Consider the following 14,903-nt stretch of genomic DNA (forward strand, 5'->3'; position numbering starts at 1 on the left):
AATAGCCCAAATGGGCCCACAGACGGGGATCGATCCCAGACAGACCACGCATTAAGCGAACGCTTTACCACTGGGCTACGCCCTGTAGTATCTTGTTAATTATCGTACATGTACTGTATTATTATTATTATTATTACTTTTTATAATTACATGTATATAGCAGTGACATGTTGACACTAATTTTATAAAACATTATTTATTATTCATGTTTTATTTTGAAACATCGACAGAATCAAATACATAAAAAACCACTTGTTTGTGTGCGTTGTGTGTGTGTGTGTGTATGTGTATGAATGTATGTATGTATTGATGTATTGATGTATGTGTGTGTGTGTATGTATGTATTGATATATGTGTGTGTGTGTGTGTATGTATGTATGTATATATGTATGTATGTATGTATGTATTGATGTGTGTGTGTGTGTGTGTGTATGTATGTATATATGTATATATGTATGTATGTATGTATTGATGTGTGTGTGTGTGTGTGTGTGTGTGTGTCTGTCTGTGTCTATGTCTGTGCGTATGTGTGTGTATGTATGTATGTATGTGTGTGTGTGTGTGTGTGTGTGTGTATATGTGTGTGTGTGTGAGTAAAATGATTTCATTTATTTTTAACTGAATGATAAAAGATCAAAGAAAAACTGGTGATGGGATATTTACTGTTTATAGCCTACCCTTTGTGGGTATACGCGGCAATAACTATTACTGATGCAGAATGCGCAATGATTTATTCATAACCACTCTGTGTATATGTACAATTTACGCTTTATGACCAATTCTCTACACTAGGATATGCTCATTTCAATTTATTTTCGTGCTTCTATCCAATTAAGATTCAGGCATGCTGCCCTATGCACATATCTCTGCTGCCTAGGCTGTATGTTCACCATAGAGGTTAATGGACAGTTGGTAGTGGTTAATGAGAGAGAAGTCGGTGTAGTGGCCTAATGGGGCGATCACACTGGCCCGAATGAGCTTCCGTTTATTTTCCGTATACGAACGTGGTGTGATTTTTTAAACTGGCCGAATGTCCCTCCGAATGTGTTTTCCCCAATGTATCACCGAATGCTTTCCGTTTGTTTTCCGAATGTTTTCAGCATTGTTTCAGAATGCTTTCAGAATAGACCGAATACTTCCCGCATGTTGACTTCGAAAGGTTTCCTTTCCGAACGCTTTCCGTATGCTTTCCGAATGCTTTCACAACACGGCGAATCGACCTAGAATGGACCGAACTCTTTCCGCATGCTTTCCGCAAGGGTTCGGAAAACGTTCGGAAAGGGTTCGTCATGTTCTATGTCCATTCGGGGTGTTCGGAAAGCAAACGGAACATACTGTGCATTCTGGAAGTGTACGAGCAGTTCGGAAAATGTTCTGAAAGAATACTGAAAGGGTTCTGGCTATTCGTTATACATTCGGCGGCATAAATGAAAAAAAATCCGGAAAGGATACTGAAAACGTTCGGAAAGCATTCGTCATGCTCCTAAAATGCTTCCCGAATACTTCCCGAATACACATGGACGCCACATTCGGATGGTCGATGAAAATTATTTTGAACATGCACAACAAATTTTTGGAGCTACCGAATGCCGTTCCGTATGCATCCGTACGGAGCCGAACAGCCAGTATGCTCCTGGAACACACCGACTACTTCCCGAATATGATCCGTTCGCTCCCCGAACACCCAAATTTCTATTCGGAAAACAAACGGAATGGCATTCGGGCCAGTGTGATCGGGCCATCACACCTCTCTTTTAAGCCATTATTACAGGGTGTATACTACCAAATCAAATCCCATAGACGACAACAGTAACATACTAGTATGTGGCTAAAACTCCTACCTGTAGTGTATCAGTCAACATAAACTCCTCGGATATAAATACTACCTCCCCTCACTCTTAAAATGAATCAGAAAAACATGGGGGTGAAGCTGCTAATTTCAGAGATAACGGGTAGGGTATTTAACTACCCTAGTTCCGCACAAAATTTTAGTACTTTTTTTTTACAGGTACCCCATACATGTTTCAAGCTCAAGGCTACTTAACACAGTGGTACTAGATGAAATAAAATTGCATACATGTTTTGCCCAGATGAAACTATTTTTCTTTTACAACCAACACACTTACATTTATCACAAATCACAGGACTTGTGGTGTTCTTCTCTATTAAAAGTTGGGTGCACCTCGAACTTTGACCCAGCCAGAAGTTATTTGGTTTAGTACTACCTGAAGGGCGGTTAACGAAAACATCGTACATTTGATGGTACAAACATTAATTTTGTTACATTTTATGTATAATGTTGTTAGGTCACTTTTTTCAAAAATAACGTTAGCCACTAGACATTCCAAGAAGACTACCATTTTTCAAGATGGCCGCCATTTGCCAGTACTGCTTAGGCAGTAATCGTTTATTTTGTGATAAAAGGATGAAATTTGGTATATATTATGTTACTGCATCACTTATTACAAAAACAACCATAACCATAAGACATTCCAGGATGGCTGCCATTTTTCAAAATGCTCGCCCTTTGCCAGTACTGCAATATTATTAAAAGGACACCGGATTCGATGGCTATCGAACATAAGACTGGTAGGTACAGGGTTCGCATCCCGGTACCGGCTCCCACCCAGAGCGAGTTTTAACGACTCAGTGGGTAGGTGTAAAGCCACTACACCCTCTTCTCTCTCTCACTAACCACTAACAATTAATAACTAACCCCCTGTCATGAAAAGCCAGCCCAGACAGCTGAGGTGTGTGCCCAGGACATCGTGCTTGAACCTTAATTTGAAATAAGCACAAAAATAAGTTGAAATGAAATTAAATTGATTGTCCTGATTTTGCTGCCATTGTAACATGTTTTCAGCTAATGCAGCCCTATTAATTACATTCACTTTTTAAATACAGTTTCTGTATATTTAAATACATGTCTGGGATTTCTAACGTTTGTTGTAGTAGGTGCTACAGCAACATTAGTATTATTAGTATTAGTATTAATATTATTATTATTATTAGTAGTAGTAGTAGTAGTAGTAGTAGAAGTAGTAGTAGTAGTAGTAGTAGTAGTAGTAGTAGTAGTAGTAGTAGTAGTAGTAGAAGTAGTAGTCGTAATAGTCGTTGTAGCAGTAGTAGTCGTAGTATAGTAGTGGTAGTAGAAGTAGGTTGTGGTAGTCTCTTTTACTCCCTCCCCGCTCGTCTCTTTCTCTCTCTCTCTCTCTCTCTCTCTCTCTCTCTCTCTCTCTCTCTCTCTCCCCCCCCCCGTGCTTGATGTGTGTGGACACACACGTATGTGTGCAGATCGCTAAAGGTTTATATAATAAATGTTCTTGAAATTCATTAATTCATTTGTTCGTTCGTTCGTTCTTTCATTCATGTATTCATTCTTTTATTCATTAAAAAAAATATATCTCATATTATGCTACAACGTATTCATATAAGATAATGGTATCGATTTAGTTTTTTTCCAGAGACTAACAGTTACAACAATGTTCAGCTGATAACGTAAACGCCAATTGTCCCATAATTAGTTAAACGTTTTCTGTAATGATTTCTCCGGATAATCAGGCTAAGTGTCAGATCGGCTGTAAGAATCCCCAGTGACGTGTTTGATTGAGTCACTAGAAACACTTCTTTCCACCACGAGAAAGCTGCAAGGAGGATTCTGTAACAACACGAAGAACACAGCGGGAGAAATGGTGTAGCATTGTATGACTCCCACAATATACATTTAGCACTTTACCGATTACGTCCCAGGGGTTGTACAGCACAATGAAAACATGCAGGATAATGAAAATTTCTGCATGAGAAAAAAAGAAGAAGATAAATTCCTTGAAGGTGACAACTGTGTTTTGTGCGGGTGGTAGATAGGTAACTCAATGACATTTAAATCAAATAAATAAATTAGAACTACAAATCGGGAACAATTGCTGTCATTTTATAATTCTCAGTAAACAATAGCCATAAATTACTGGTAGCTAACGTTGTATATAACAGTATAATTACTTGTTTTAAATCATGAAAAGGAATGTGAAAAAAAGAAAAGAAAAGAAGTCATGTTATAAATAATTTAAATATAATATATTTTTAGTCTTTCCCTCTCCTTTTATTCGATGTATATACATTTGACTGGTAAAAAAGTGTGGCATCGGTGTGCCAAAGATATATATCTAAGTGTTTTTCTATTCCACATAAACATGAATACATGGTCGACATTTTAGTGTGAAACAAAACATGTCGTTGCAGCAGATCCACAACAACAGTTATGAAAAGTACTTTAAACTTTGAAGAAATATATTCTGTGCTATTATAAATTATGTATTATGCACTGTGAAAATTACGAAACGAATTTACTGTTTTATTTATAATTGTGAAAGATGATATCCAACGTTTGAAGGACTATTTATTGTGTTCCTAGCAGGGATGGCGAGGAATAAGTGGCACCCCCATAACCTAGAAAAGATTCCCTTTTACCTAGTTCTGAATACTATTGACAATGTGATTTTTTAGTTTCTCACAACTCCATAAGGAAGGAAATGTTTTATTTAACGACGCACTCAACACATTTTATTTACAGTTATATAGCGTCAGACATATGTTTAAGGACCACACAGATATATAAAGAGGAAACCCGCTGTCGCCACTTCGTGGGCTACTCTTTTTGATTAGCAGCAAGGGATCTTTTGTATGCACCATCCCACAGACAGGAAAGTGCATGCAACGGCCTTTGATACACCAGTTTTGGAGCACTGGCTAGAACGAGAAATAGTCCAATGGGGCCACCGACAGGGATCGATCCTAAACCGACCGCGCGTCAAGCAAGCACTTTACCACTGAGCTACGTCGCGCCCCAACTCCATAAGGAGCTCGACGCCATATAACCGTAAATAAAATGTGTTGAATGCGTCGTTAAATAAAATATTTCCTTCCTTCCATAAGGAGTGGCCTTTATATTGTTTATTAAGACTATTATTGGGTGAGACTTTAATACAAAATATATGTCTGTCTGTCTATCTATCCGGCTGTCTTTCTGATTATATTACGTCTGGTATATTAAAGTTCGTGACATGTGCTGTCCTGCCTGTCGGAAAGTGCATATATAATAGATTCCTTACTGCTAATGGAAAAATATAGCGGGTACCCCCTAAGACTATATGTCAGAATTACCAAATGTTTAACATCCAATAGTCGATGATTAATAAACTAAATTGCTCTAGTGGTGTCGTTAAACAAAACAAAATTTAACTTTTAACCACTCATTCTGTCAGTCGTTTTGCCATCTAGGATCGATCCCCGTCGGTAGACCCATTGGGCTATTTCTCGTTCAAGCCAGTGCTCCACAACTGGCGTAACAAAGGCCGTGGTATGTCCTATCCTGTCTGTGGGATGGTGCATATAAAAGATCCCTTACTGCTAATCGAAAAGAGTAACCCACGAAGTGGCGACAGCGGGTTTTCTCTCTCAATATCTGTGTGGTCCTTAACCATATGTCTAACGCCATATAACCGTAAATAAAATGTGTTGAGTGCGTCGTTAAATAAAACATTTCCTTTTGCGATCTCTTGTTTCTTTCCATCAGTAGATTCAAATAGGGTTGTCGTGAACGCAAATATAAGGTCAACTGTTAACATGTCTGGGGAACCATTAGTGAATAAATGGTGGGTTGTGGGTTAAACAATATTCTAAGACATGTTATATTTCTCAATTTTATGAAATATATATATATATATATATATATATATATATATATATATTTATATACTTTGCATAGACTACAGGTTTTGAGTTTTAACCTCACCACAAAGCGATCCGTCATATGCCTACTCTCTGGCTCTCTAAATTTGTATATAATATTTGGACAGAATTCACAGTTAATCTTTTCAGACCAGCCCATCCATATTGATTATTGATAATTTTGTATTTTTATTTTATCATTTAATATTATTACTATTATTTTAATTTCTCTTTCTATTAGCCACCATTAATGCATTAATGGGGGGGGGGGGGGGGGGGCAGGACGTCGCCCACTGGTAAAGCGCTCGCTTAATGCGCGGTCGGTTTGGGATCGATCGCCATCGGTGGGCCCATTGGGATATTTCTCGTTTCAGCTAGTGCACCACGACTGGTATATCAAAGATCAATGTGCTCTAATGGTGTCGTTAAACAAAACAAACTTCTTCCATTAACGGAAACCTTCAAAGCCATAGCTCCAATTTTCTTCTCCCTCCTGTCTTGAATGGAACTTTCTGACGGAGTCAGAGGTTATGTTCACGACAAGCGTACTTGAACAGGTTATTGAAGGAAGCATGACAAAAAATTATCTCACAACACCCCACCCCACCCCCATCCACGCGTAGGCGTTCTTTTTGTTTCAAATATTTTACACTGATGAAAAACCAATAAATCTGCACAGTTAATTTATTTTGAGTTTCACGGGTTGTCATTTGACGCAAACAGAATGGCCTTATGAAACTTTAATGCACAGACATCGAGTTTCGAACGATAAGACGCGACATGCACTGTGGCCTCAGTTTTGTCTGTGCATTCTTAACAGCTCTCTCGATTGATTCTAACACGCGCTCGACAGCTCGTGCACGAAAGTGACGCCACGCGCCGACCTTATTTCTTTACATCTCCAAGCACGCGCAACCAATTTCATTGTAGGTATAGATGTTTTTTGTTTTCCAAATCGGAATTGTGCACAAAGCGTTTAAGCACGATCAAAGACAAATCAAAACTGCCATTGTTTCATAATTATTATAGATTAATAATATTTTCCCGTTCACCTCCGTGCAAAGTTTTGATAATTTTAAATATTTATTTTAACTGTTCGGTAAATGATCATGTCGTTAACGGTGCCCGATTCGCATGGCGTTTTGTTTGTTACATTCGCTTCATTTGGTAATTCACATCAATCGGCGAGTTCTCATTTCAAATTCATAACGGCGAAAGAAATTCGTTAATAAGTTAACTGTTGAGATATTGTGGCTATGCATCTATTGTTAGACGTTCGGGACTAATCATATTTTAAACAGATAAGTAAACAGCTTGTTTATTAAAGTGTGACTTCATTGAAAACAGCTTAATCATATCCATACAACCAATATAAATAATAAAATTGTAACGAGGAACTCTGTAGCAAATTTGGGAGACTATTCAATAATTAACACCCAAACAGAACAACTATTATGCTTTAAACCATTAAACTGCTCAGGGCAAATAATATGAAGTTAAAACATTGGCAGCTCCAATGTCAATAAAACAATATGCAATGTAGTATAGTAGTAGTTTTACACGTGTCTCATCTCATAATATATAAAAAGATTATTAGAATTATGCCCTTTTTCAAAAATTGTCCATCCCAATCTTTATTTGTTTCATTGATTCATTGATTCATTTCATTCATTCATTCATTTACTGACTCATTCATTCGTTCGTTTATTCGTTGTTTGGATGGTTGATTGATTGATTCATTGATTCATTGATTCACTCATTCATACACCAACCCACATAACCCCCTCCCTCTTTCTCTCATTTCAGTCTGTAGAGAAGTACTACTAATCGATATTAAATGTATCCACTTGACGGCAGCGCGTTTCTTCACCTATCCCTTAACCAAATATAGAAGTTGCTGCACTGGCATGTCATAGTACCTAACTAAACGATGTGGTCAGGGCTGAGTTAAGCCAGACCGAGCAGAAAAACGTTCGCAAGACCAATCAAATAGTTCGCGAACGTTAGCGAAACGTTCGCTGACTGAACTTGGAGCAAATCTCCTTAACATTCTTTTTTTTCTAATAATGTCACCTGCGCCATAACGACACCTCTAGATCTCATTGATTAATTAATCATCGACTATTGGATGTCAACATATTTTATAAATTTACAATTATCATACACCGGTGTTTAAGAAAACAGGCATCGTAAATTTGATCATCTAGTAAATTCGACCCTGTAGAGGAAATCCGGCACATTTTTTTGTTAACAAGGAATCTTTTTATATGCACCATCCCATAGACAGCATAGCACATACTACGGCCTTTGATATACAAGTCACGGTGCACTGGCTGGAACGAGAAACAGCACAACGGGGATCGATCCCAAACCGATCTAAGCGAGCGCTTTACCACTGGGCTACATCCCGCCCCAGTAAGAAGAAAACAAACACAAAAGAAAGCACGTGATATTTTTATCTTTAATAAGTTGAAACAACAACCACGTAATTTACAAAACAAATTTAATATTAAAAACTGTTAAATAAAATATCTATATACACTCACTTTCTTTATTTTATTTATATATAAAATTATAATCAGTGTTTTCATTTTTAATTAAAGTCGAGTAAAATCTTATGTTGATCAATCCCACAAATGTCATCAGTGCAGGATACAATCACGAATCTTCACGAACATCTGAAATTATCTAAGTATTGACCGTGATTCATATTGTGTGTGCTACCACTACTTTAGTAAAACCACCCTTGTGGATATTCTTTCAATTCAGTTCTTCTTCTTCTGCGTTCAAGCTATAGTTGATCATGCTTTAGATTTGGAGTCCGGTTGTGGTGATAAAAAGGCCATGGTCCATGGGGACGACATCACATAGATATATCCATCTGTTTCATGATCATAGAGCTTGGTGCATGTACAGACATTTCCTGTCGGTTTCCACACTAATGCTTATGCATAGCTTCTGTACTCTGACTTCAGTGGACTTGGTTTGAAATTGGAGTTTTTCTTCTCCTAGGAGAGTTTCTTTACTAGGATTCTCAGACTCTCCGGCACAGTTTTGATTTTGGAGTATACTTCTCTTGACTCACGTCTTCTGTCTGTCCAATCCATATTAGTCTAGTCTCTACCCTTTGTCCAGTCCAGCTTGGGTGACCCTACCAGGACCTGATGCTCCAGCTGGCATAGCTCTCCGAGTCATTGAGACATGCAAGCTACCTCACCACGTCAAGGAATGGACCACAAGATAGTTCAGTTCAGTTCAGTTATTTGCTGATCTTGGAGATTACAGCTATTTGGCACAAAAGATGAGAAAAATCAACATTATAATAATGATGATAAATGATAAACAAACATAGGGCTATCTGTTCAGACCAACGAATTGGTTGTTAGTGAGAGTTAACTCGGGTATTGGCATCACACCTCGCTACTGAACTAATAAAACTCTTAGATAGTAGCCGGTACAGGGATCTGAACACAGTAGCTTCCAGCTTTAAAATCCGAACGCTAAAATATCTTAAGATTATTCTCCCGATATGCTAGCGTCGTACAATTAGACCACCTGAGTGGATCCATTCTCTGATTGATTTCCCCGTCCCAACCAGTGCCTCACGGCTGATAAACGCCGTGGTATATGCTGTCCTGTCTTTGAAAAAGTGTATATGAAAGATCCCTTGCTGCTAATGGAAAAACGTAGAAGTTTTTGTTTTCAAATTTCGTGTAAACAATTAACAAATGTTTGACATCCAATAACCGATGATCAATAAAGTATTGTACTCTAGTGGTGTCTTTAAACAAAACAAATTTTAACTTTTAAAACCCCGTTGGTTTAAACACCACATCAGCGAAGCCGCGATCGTTTCCGTAACAGCCTTTAGCTGAAGTAATTAGAAATCAATTCCGAGGTCGATTTCCTCTCCACTTATTGGTGTCTTGGATCACAGAAAGGTTAAAAATTAATTTTTCTGTCTTTGAGAAGTTTAGCGCCAAGCACGGTCACAGTGTTTGCCAATACTTCCGTTTAATACCCTAGAGGTTGACCCACCAGGCCCTGCCTTGATGCTCCTGAAACAAAGGAGGAACATTCATGGCGACAGTTATAATGAGGAATGAAATAATGAATGAATGAATGAATGATTAACTATATCCCAGCACATCGGCTATTGGGTTTATAATGAGAGCAAAATGACATTGTCTAAGTCAGTGGAAGGGATATCATACCTATTAGTTTTAATAATAATAACAACAATAACAATAATAATAATAATAATAATAATAATAATAAAGGTTTTGAGATGTGCTATCCGATGAAAACAAAAATCAAAATTAATGTGTATGTGTACAATTATATTATTTCAGTTATTTAAGTTCATCATTAGTGAATACATGGACTTAAAGGGACATACCCTAGTTTTTAAACACTAAGGCATACTTTTTACCTAGATTCTAGTTTCAAGCCGTAAAAATAGGCACTAAGTTTGGTTAATTTACAAACAGGTAACAAACAGAGTGAAACAAGAGTCTGTGACGTTGAAATACCCTTAAAAATAGAATAAAACGCGACTCCATAACAGTTACTTCTCAGACGCACGTGCGTTTTTAAAAATATGAAAAAAAGCATTTTGTGGTATTCGGAACATCAGGAAAACCAGAAACACTTCGGTTGTACGGAAATGGATAATCTAAACAATAAAATATAAGTAATGTTTGCTTTCAGTGATCATAAACGGCTCTAACAGTGAAAAATATGCCTTAGTGTTTAAAAACTAGGGTATGTCCCTTTAAGTCTCACTAACCTTGACATGATAAGACTATGCTCAACATTTATAGTATTATCTGTATTTAATACCAAATATGTATATCTGGGTATAGATACCAATTATATATAGAATATAGGGACGAAGGAAGTGTTTTATTTAACGACGCACTCAACACATTTTATTACGGTTATATGTCGTCGGACATATGGTTAAGGACCACACAGATATTGAGAGAGGAAACCCGCTGTCGCCACTTCATGGGCTACTCTTTCCGATTAACAGCAAGGAATCTTTTATATGTACCATCCCACACACAGGGTAGTACATACCACGGCCTTTGATATACCAGACATGGTGCACTGGCTGGAACGAGAAATAGCCCAAATGGACCCACCGACGGGTATCGATCCTAGATCGATCGAGCATCAGGCGAGAGCTGTACCACTGAGCTACGTCCCGCCTCCCCCCCCCCCCCGATATAGAATAAAGCTTATACAACATAAATGTAAAATAGTAAAATACAGATACCATACGTGAGAGAAGAAAGCTGCCACGAGTGAGGTTTTTTTTTAAAGAATCATTATTCTACAGTTGGTATATACATGTATATACATTGCGATTAAACCCTTACAAAACAATGGTCATTGATCGATCTGTTCGTTTCACCATCTGTCTATCCATACTTCCTTCTGTTGGATCATCCGTCCTGTCCATCTATCCGTCTGTTCGACCCACCAACCATCCAACCACACACCCACCCACATCCATCCATCCATCCATCCAACCAAATACACTAAATCCACCCTGTGATCCATCTACACTTCCGTCTATCCAAGTACCCACCCACCCATTCATCCATCCATTCATCCGTCCGTCCGTCCGTCCGTCCGTCCGTCCGTCCGTCCGTCCGTCCTTCCGTCCGTTCGTCCATCCATCCACCATGCATCCACCCTACCATCTGATTATTTTCAATGATTATTACACGTTGTTTTTGATCAGCTTAAACACGCCGACGTTGCCTTTGGGCAGTTTGCTTTACGAGCGCTTTAGGAAACCCACCCCAATCCAATATCTGTCATCCACAGCTAAAGTGTGACGCTTCTATATACCCTGATTGCAATCTGTCCAGCACTGAATGACCCGCCCAATACCGATAAACCCCCGAACACCGCGATCGGTGTTTAATCCGCCGGTAATCGTTTCGGAGTCCATAAGACCACTTTCTTTTCAACACCCAAACTGTTACAGTTAACACTCGGCGATCTTAAGATTACGGGCGTGTCACGGCGACTTACGACGATCATCGTTACTAATTGATGAATCAATATTAATGTTGGACAACTGATCGCTACAATACTTCCCCGCCCGCCTATAGCGATCGATCGTTCTCGCTGTTTAGCTAATTTCGCTTGAATAATCAATCGGTGTTATTACAGGGCTATGTATATATCGTGTTGCTATTATTATTTCTTATTATTACACATTATATATTATTGGTTATTACACCAAATTAATGATACTATTTGTGTTTGTATTGTGTTAAGGACAGTCTTCGGAATCGCCAATTTTGAATGTTCTGTGCAAATGATGTCTCAGTCTGTTGTGTCCGCATTTTAGTCGGAAGATTATTACTTGTTCTCTACTGCCGAGTTGATAATAGGCATCATGTTTATCATAGAGTGGGTGATGTTTGCTCCATTTTGTTTTTATGTCAGACAATTAATATGGCCAAACGCAACAACACTAGCCACGAAACTGCATGGAACAGTCACTGAACTATTTAATGCCGCCTCTTTTATGGGAATGACTGGTCTGATGAGTTGACTAACGAAGAACGAGAAGAAGAAGAAGAAGTATTGTGTGTACTTGAAACCTTTGAATGTCTTGACAATTTTGTAGGCCGTTCGGCTAGATCATCATAATCAATATTTTTGTTCGTGCTTATATCCAATTAAGTTCAAGCACACTGTCCTGGGCACACACCTCAGCTATCTGGGCTGTCTGTCCGGGACAGGGGGTTAGTTGTTAGTGGTTAGTGGTTAATGAGAGAGAAGTCGATGTAGTTACCTTACTCAATGAGTCGTTAAACTCGCTCCGGGTGGAAGCCGGAATCGAGAGGCGAACCCAGTACCTACCAGCCTTATGCCCTATGGCATAACTACTGTACCACCGGGGCCGGTTTCGGTTAAATACTGCACAGCCCTTTATATACTGATGGCAAGAAACAAGGGAACACATGGTGTTTGAGAACAGATTTAATTATATATGCATCGCCTGAAGTGCTTGCGTCGCAGCATCGAATCACCTCAGTGGATCCATTCAACTGATTTTTTTTTTTTTTTAGTTCCAACCAGTGCACCGCAACTGGTCAACGGCCATGGTATGTGCCTTTCTGGCTGTGTGTGTGTGTGTGTGTGTGTGTGTGTGTGTGTGTGTGTGTGTGTGTGTGTGTGTGTGTATGTGAGAGAGAGAGAGTGAGTGTGTGTGTGTATGTGTTTGTGTATTTGTATAAAATAAACGCATCAATTGTGCGACTGGATGTCGGTATAGTGTCAATAATTGACAGAACTCAAGTTACCCTCTTGATACTATGAATGAGGGTTTTAGGTACAGTGAATATTTGATGTTACTATTTATGTGTTCCCATATTTCATTCATCAGGATCTTTCTAAATGTTTGTTTATTTAGACTCTATACGATACGGAGAGCCCGGGGCACTTCAGTCGTCTTCTCGCCAACTCTTTAGCTCAGTCGGTAGAGTATTCGCCTGAAGTGCTTCCGTAGTAGGATCGAGACACCTCAATGGACCCATTCTCTTGGTTTTCCCCCGTCCCATCCATTGCACCAAAGACCGTGGTATGTGCTGTCATGTATGTAGGAAAAGTGCATATAACAAATCCCTTTGTCCAAGGGCGATGTGTGGCTCAGTAGAAAAGCACTCGTGTAAGGTATCAGTGGTCATCGTTCTGAATAAAGTATTCCAACCAGTAACCCACACAGATACAACAAAGGTTGTGGTATGTATTGTCCATTGTGTAATAATTACGATATCGGAGATAAAAAGTTTGTTTTGTTTAACGACACCACTGGAGCACATCGATTAATTAATCATCAGCTATTGGATGTCAAACATTTGGTATTTCTGACTCGTAGTCATCAGAGGAAACCCGCTAAATGTTTTCTAATGCAGCAAGGGATCTTTTATATGCACTTTCCACAGACAGGAAAACACATACCATGGCCTTTTTCCAGTTGTGGTGCACTGGTTGGAACGAGAAAAAAGCCAATCAGCTGAATGGATCCACCGAGGTGGTTCGATCCTGCGAAGCAAGCACCTCAAGCGAGTACTCAGCCAACTGAGCCAAATCCCGACCCCATATCGGAGATACGGTTCATTATATATTATTTACGTGTATGTTTTTCAAGAATGAAAGAAATCGTTACTTACCATCTTTCTGTCAGTCTACTGGAAGAAAGAACGTGTTTTAATTGTCCCAACCACATTGAAGACGAGTGCCACGTTTTACTTGAATGTCCGTTATATGTAAATATTAGATTAGAAGTACTCGCTTACTGTAGGACATTGCTTTTAAATTTTGATCACTGCACCGACATCCAAAAAGTGTGTTTTATCTTGTCCTGTCCCGATATATGTATTTTATCTGCCAAAACCTGCTATTTTATTCTTAAACATAGAAAATCCCTTTTATACACTATGAAATGATTCGTGTATATATCTTATTGTTTTATCTGTGCTGCAATTGTTTTAGCTGTATATTTGTTGTTGTTTTTTGTTTTCTTTAGATGTTTTTATTCAATAGTCTCTCGTAACTCAGTATAGAGTGGCTCATTACAATTTTATTACTTTTATTGATTGTATGTATATGTTGTATTTTTTTATTTTGTTGTAATGAGGTGAGACTTTAATAAACTATCTGTCTGTCTGTCTAAACCAAATATATATATATATATATATATATATATATATATATATAAATTACTGAAGTATTTAACTCTACAAAAGCTGGTGTCCTTAGAAAACGTTTTGTATTTTGTTGTTTAATCAAGAATACTTTGAAATCCTCTGGATGATATTCTGTTGTTGTTTTTGTAATGTATCTTTGTATTTATATACATTAATGTACACCCACCATCTTGTTACAATTATATTGACTGCTGTATGTATATGTCCTCATATGCCTGAATGTAAATAAAGATCAGTTCAGTCCTGTCTGTGAAAACAGGCATATAATAAAATATTCAGGTCTGCGTTTTTGTAAAAGTAGTTTATGTAGCGGCTGTATGGGTTCTCTCTTTCTTGATCAAATGTCAAAACAACAATAGTATCAAGTTTAAACAGCAAAATAGCCATCGTTTAAAATGTGCTGAGGTGTAGTAAAACAAATGTTCCTTTAATTACCCC

The sequence above is a fragment of the Gigantopelta aegis genome, chromosome 3 (genome assembly GCF_016097555.1).
Source record: "Gigantopelta aegis isolate Gae_Host chromosome 3, Gae_host_genome, whole genome shotgun sequence".
NCBI classification, from domain to species: Eukaryota; Metazoa; Mollusca; class Gastropoda; order Neomphalida; family Peltospiridae; genus Gigantopelta; species Gigantopelta aegis.